The sequence below is a fragment of the Cygnus olor genome, chromosome 4 (assembly GCF_009769625.2).
Source record: "Cygnus olor isolate bCygOlo1 chromosome 4, bCygOlo1.pri.v2, whole genome shotgun sequence".
Taxonomy (NCBI): Eukaryota; Metazoa; Chordata; class Aves; order Anseriformes; family Anatidae; genus Cygnus; species Cygnus olor.
In genome coordinates, this window is record NC_049172.1 from 37929479 (window position 1) to 37936055 (window position 6577).

Genomic DNA, 6577 nt, shown 5'->3' on the forward strand with positions numbered 1-6577 from the left:
ATATGTAGATTATATATGTCTATATATAAAAATATAGATATAAATATATATATGTCAATAACATTTCAAGTTACATTTTTATGAGAAAAGCTCTAAATAGTTTTGGAAAGGTCATTAAAAATGAAGCAACTGTCGTAACTTTTATGCCACATTTTTGAGTTTTTGGTGCATTTTTCACTTTATACAGAAATTGTTGCTTATTTTTATGCTCATTTGTGTATATATTTGTGTATATAGTTGCTTTTTAATGATAATGCAGAGTAACAAAGACATTTAATCTGTTTTGATATAAATATGCATCTGATTGACATAATAAATTAAGGGCCAAGCTGGCTTAGATAGAGACAAGCCTGAGAGAACTGAGCTGCCCCAGGATGCGATGCATCCCATGCTAAGACAGGGCTTTTAGGTCAGTGAGATGAACTGATCTCTGGAGTTGCTCATAGCATTATTTTTCTTAGAGAAGGAGATAGGATGGCTGGTTTAGGCATGCTTAATATATCAAACAGCTGAGCTGGAGTGAGATGAACCCAATGTTACTGCAGCCAGCACAATACAATTATTAAAACATAACAAAACAATTGATACTGAGGATCACAATTCCCCCCTAAGAATTAGTAATTTCTTTCGATTCAAATTGCAATACAAGTTTCTTTTGATTAGAACACACTGTGTTTTCCAGATTTTCTAATTTGAATTAAAATCAAACTAAACAGCTTTTCCTGAAAAAAGTTCATCTGTCTTCGGCTACGTAGCTGGCTCAGATTTCAGTATTTCATGGAAATGTTTTTGGAACTAACTCTAGTATTTCAAGAGGTATAACTCCTTGGCTGAATGTACATGCTTCTGCTTTTTGATTTCAGAGGAAAATCAGCCTTCGTTTGAGAATATGCTTCAAACATTCCAAAGAAAAAAAAAGTTATCCTGTCCACTGGATAGGATAGGATAGCTAATTGTGTTGATACAACAAGATGCAATGAGATAAAAAGGACTTTCTGTAACATTTAGTAACTCCAGAAGTTTTGGTTCAAGCATCAGACATGTTCCAGGATCCAGACAGATTTTGATGAATACAGGTCTTAGAAAAATGGGTGTTGATCTTTCTTCAGATGGAAGCAGATATTTCATTTTTTCCAAAATACATACCAAGCATTGTGTTTAATGACCAGCGGAGCACAGCCAGCTTGTACAGCAGAGCCTGCAGCAGAGCCTGCCACGCTGAAATCCTGTGCAAGAAGGGAAGGATGCGAATGACCAAGCTCACCGTTTTGAGCTCAGGAGGAAGATGTTTGCTTTTATGCAAACCTCATCGCTCTAGCAAGGGCCACCATCCTAAGAGAGTGCTTGGATCCTGCTTGAGGTTCTGCAGTCTCCCCCCAGCCTGGCCTTCCCCTGGCAGGATCGGTCCCCAGGAAGGCTGGTGCTGCCACGTGGAGGGGGCAGGGTTCACATATCCCCACGCCCACACAGGAGCTCCTGTCTGCAGAACATGGCAGTTCTTGACATTGCATTTTTCTCCCTCTGACACCCCCAACTGTGTTATTTAGTTCCCTTGGTGGTAAGTCTGGAGTAATCCAGGAAGGTATTCTTGCCTGAAATCCCTCCTGGTGACTTGCTAAGACTTGGCAAACTGATATTGAACTTCCTGCTGGCGTTCAGAAGCCTGTATTTTTTTCCTTGCATGTTAGTCCGTATTTAATTTGATTTCTGCTATTGTCTTTTGCCAAGTAACTGCTGGGGAGCATGACTACAATTGACACACCAATTCAGCTTACATTTGCTTTCTTTTTTCTTTTCTATTCAAAGGAACTTTTGAAATGTATTTTTGCTTGAAGTGCAAAGACCCAAATGGATAAAACACCTTTCTCAACAAAGGCTTGACTTTATCAAGACAGAGTTTGGATTCTCTTTAAATTCCTTGTAACAGCAATGTCTACAATGCTATGATCTAAACCAAAGCTTTGATATTTTCCAAATAAAGCGTTGGTGATGATCCAACATGGTTATAAAAGAACAGTGTCTAGGATGGGTTTTATGCTTGCATGGCTCATTCTCTTTCCCACAATGTGAGCTAGAAAACATTCCCACTGCTAAGCTTTTCTCCTGGCCTTTTTCTGCTCCCAGGAATTCACCCAGATCTCCTCTGAAAGGGAAACCCCATCATCTGCTTTGGGGTGCACCTCACCATCCACTCACCATCCAGGGGTGGTGCTTTGGAAGCTTATATGTGACTGCACCTGCAGACAGATGCCTTGCTGAGCCCAGGGCCCACTCTGACAGAGGGAAGCTGGATTCCTGAGCCTTAGGAAGTAACTCACTTTTGCAATCACCTGTTGTACTTGCAAAATTTTATAAAATTGTTACCTGGGGATTTTGATTTTTTTTCCCTGCCTATTTGTTATGAGAGGTTTAAATTGTATGGTCTAGTTTTCTAATTTTACCCCCCGCTATTGGCTCTGTCTCAAGAAAGCTATTTGATGCAGTTTTAGCTGCCAATATCTCTTCACCACTCAGTCATTACAGTGTAATTGGATCTAAAGTAGACATATAATTTGCTGCTAGCAATGCTGGCTTGTCTTAATTATGATGTCCAGCTGATTTCTAATGGTACTGATCAATGAATATGCATAGCATAGTAGGCAGACTTGTGCAGATGAATGACCAAGTCTTCACGAGAACCTGAGCTTTCACGGTATCAGTATGTCAAGCCATTTAAAAGTATCAGGGCAGGACCTCAGGTTTAAAGCAGAGGGGTGCTTTCAAAAGACCTTGTGGCACATCCCAGGAAACCATACACATAGCCTGAGGTGTTCTGGACTCTGCCTCCGTATGTGTGCTGCTATCCTTGGCAAAATTTCTGGGAGAAAATTAGGAAAATTTATAGGTGTAATTATGAACTCCGAAGAAGACGATGATTCTGTGCATTTCCCCAGTGCTCTCTCCTGCATACACCCTGACTGAAGGTTACAAATAACTTTTCACTGAAAGTATTTCCTTTCGGTGTCTCCTCTGCAAGCCAGTTTTTTGAGACATCTGTATTTAGTTTTAAGCTGGGTGCTATTCTTTCCCATCCACTTTCAATTTTTTTAAGCCTCATATTTTTCCTCATCTGAAAACTGGCATGTCATAGCCAACCAGTTTTCCAGGCTGTAACAGTGCTTTTAAAACCTAAAACTATTGCAAGCTGTGGTCACACGGGGATCAGAAGCATGCAGGGCAGTCTGGATGTGTCTCTCTTTTTCCCTTTCCCTTTCCCTTTCCCTTTCCCTTTCCCTTTCCCTTTCCCTTTCCCTTTCCCTTTCCCTTTCCCTTTCCCTTTCCCTTTCCCTTTCCCTTTCCCTTTCCCTTTCCCTTTCCATGTTCAGCACAGTTCTGATTACCAGAAACCTACAACAGGCAAAGAAGCTTCCAAGGGAATTCTTGCTGTATTTTTACTTGACATACTGCACTATGCAATTCAATATTCATAAATTACTTTTGGCTGCTGTTAGTATTTCACAGCTCTGTTTGCTAATTCATGTGCCAGATATATTTAAAATGAATCATTAAATGCCAGGAGATTTGATGCTTGTTCCACATGCAACAGCTCGCTATTGAACAAAACTCCAGCACTTTGTACTGATGCTAAACTCTAGCTACCTTTGATTTTATAATAAATATGAACGTCAGAAAGAGGCAGGATAAATCAGATCTTGTGCTGTCAACTTGGCAGAGGTGATTGATCACACCTTTCTGACAGCACTGCACTTAACTGCAAGTCTCATGCAGCTCGACTTTAGATCATACAAAGGCATCTGGATGATGAAAAGCGTGCTAGCTGAGAAGATAACATACAGTGCTGTACCAGTATCGTATTTATCCATTGGTATGTGTACTCTAAAATGCTTCAGGCTGTAGCTCATGCTAATAATTAACTCTTGTGCTGAATCCACCTTGACCTATTTTTATTCTTCTACCCATATTTTAAACAGAAATTGTTTTCAAATTCCTTCCAAAAATGGAAATGTAAAGCCTTTATCTAAAACAGACACATGTGCGAAATAAAATGCCTTATCTCCGTGCTCACTGAGAGCTGCTGCTTTTAGAAATGAAATCACTGTAAGGTTAGGTGGTCACTAGAACACTCCCCTTATTCCTGCTTTGGAAAAAAATAAAGCCTTTGTCAAATGGGGTATCAGAAACAACCTAGTCTTACAGATTTTGGTTTGATTTGTTGCTCTGTGGCTCTTGAGAATGGATGTCTGCACCAAAGTCTGTACTTGAAAGACACTGGGAGACGGCGAGGCCTCCCTGAGCAGAGAGGGTGAGGGAAGGCATCGTGGGGCTGGCACTCACTCCTGCCTTCCTTTGGAGCAGTGCGTGTGCCCGCTGGCACGGCGGGGCTCCTTCCCATGGGCTTGTGTGCCACTCACCTCACCACATAAGCATATATACATTTACATATAGGTATAAGCATGCATGTGTTTAGGGCAAGCTACGCAGTGATGCATTCCTGTGTTGCAAGTTTAAGAAAATCAATAAAGTATTATTTAATGCATGTCAACTTCATCTTTAATACTATTTCTAAAGTAAATTGCAGAAAGCACATAACCACCCACCATGGAATAATAAATTGATACAGAATGTGTGGGGAAAAGGCAATAAGCCAGAATCATTAGCGAGCTCGGCGCACCGCTCCAGCAACACAGAGCAGCCATAAACCTGAGGCTGGAACTGCACACAGCACATGGTGTACACCAGTAAATCTGGCCCTCCTAATTTTATTGCAAATGACATACAAGCCAAAAAAACATTTAGATAATTGAAATTAACACTTTTAACAACGATCTATAAAGCAGTGAATAATAATTAGGAGGTCCTTTGAGCTCTCTGTAACAAGCCTGCAGTCGCTCTGAATCTGAATCTGAATCCCTCTGAGCTAGAACAAGACGGACCCCCTTTTCCTTATGCATACTTAACAGCAACATCTTCATGGGTAAGGTGTCATACTGGTGCCTGAATTGCCAAACACTGCAATCACACCTGAAGTGAAGGCTTTTTATTTTGAACTTGGAACAAAGCTAGATGGAAATGAAAACGGAAAAGATAATAAAAGGAAGTCGTTAGAAAAACATAGCACAGAGTGTTATTATTATTATTATCATTTTTGATTGATGCAAATCTGCACCTGTGTTTACCCACATAAAAGAGTCTGTACACATCAGATCGTGCGAACATAGCTCTTGGTTATATGTATATAAATGCTGCTGAAACTTTGAGGTCCTTTTGAGAAGGTAACCACTAGTGTGAGGTTTTGGGTATTCTTTTCCAGTACTCTAAAGCAGAAAAAGTTTTCTATTTCATACATCATCCATACCATATTTTTCAGCATTGCTCTTAACATACGACCATTTCCTTTCTTTCCTAGTAAACTGATGAATGAGAGGATTGAATCTGTCGGGCCATAACTCAGCTTTTTGATGTTGGATCAGCTGTTCAAATCATTGTTGGACCAGATGATTGGTCACCGCCTGCATTTACACTGCCTCCGAACAGGCATGCACCCAAGTGATGCTTTTAAAACAAGCCTGGGAATGTCTGTGATGCCTGGGAACATGGGCAAGATGTTTCTCTCTGGATTAGAACAGCCACCCCAGCTGAACCCCTTTAAAAGGTGGTCTTGCAATGGTTCTGAAACAGGGTGTGCTGGCTGAGCTGTGTGTGGAAATCTGGCCATCACTTCCCAAGTAATCAGTTTGAGCTCTTTCATGAATACCAAATTCATTTCGAAAAAATCGGATTCAATAAAACAATTTCTGTAGGGGAAGCAGCACTGTTGGGAGAGTGACTGAAATATGGTTTTGCATTAAGTTCTCCTTTTTGCCAGATGATATGGATGCTTCAGAAGCACTACCACAGACATTTTAAAAATAACATCCAATCCTCCAGATTTATATAAAACCTTTTCCCTCTGATAAAAATGGATAGGTGTGTGTGCGACAGGGGGAATACAGAATTACAGGTGGGTGCAGCCTCTAAGAGCAGTGCTCTGGGTGCCAGCGCTGACCTGTAAGGGAGATAGCTGTGCTGCTGCAATGCTGGGACAATACTTTCAGGGATTAATGGAGAGTCACAGCCTCTCGGGTTCCAGCATTGTGGAGAAATTTGGCTGCAATGCTTTTTCTTGGCCAGGTGGAGGAAATAGGTGCTCAGAGCAAGCAAGACGGGAAAGCTGTGGGCCTGAGTGGAAGTGTGTCTTGTGGGGCTTTCGGGCAGGGCACTGCTGCCCCCTGCTCTGGCTGCACCCAGGGGTGCTGCTGAATTTAGTGGAAGCAACGTCTGGTGAGAAGTGGGAGGCTTTTGACGGCCACCCAGCAAGTGGTGTTTGTGACAAACGCAAGCTGCTGGATGCTTGCCAGCTGTGAAGTCTTTTATAATGAGCCACAAAAGACTGACCCCAAAACCAAACATATCAATGCTGCCAGTGTTGCACGCATTTCTGTGCTCCTCTTTCCATTGGGGATAATTAATTCAACTCCCTGGAGAGGCAAGCACATCTCAAAAAAGAAATAAAATCCTCATTTCCTGAGGGCAGTTG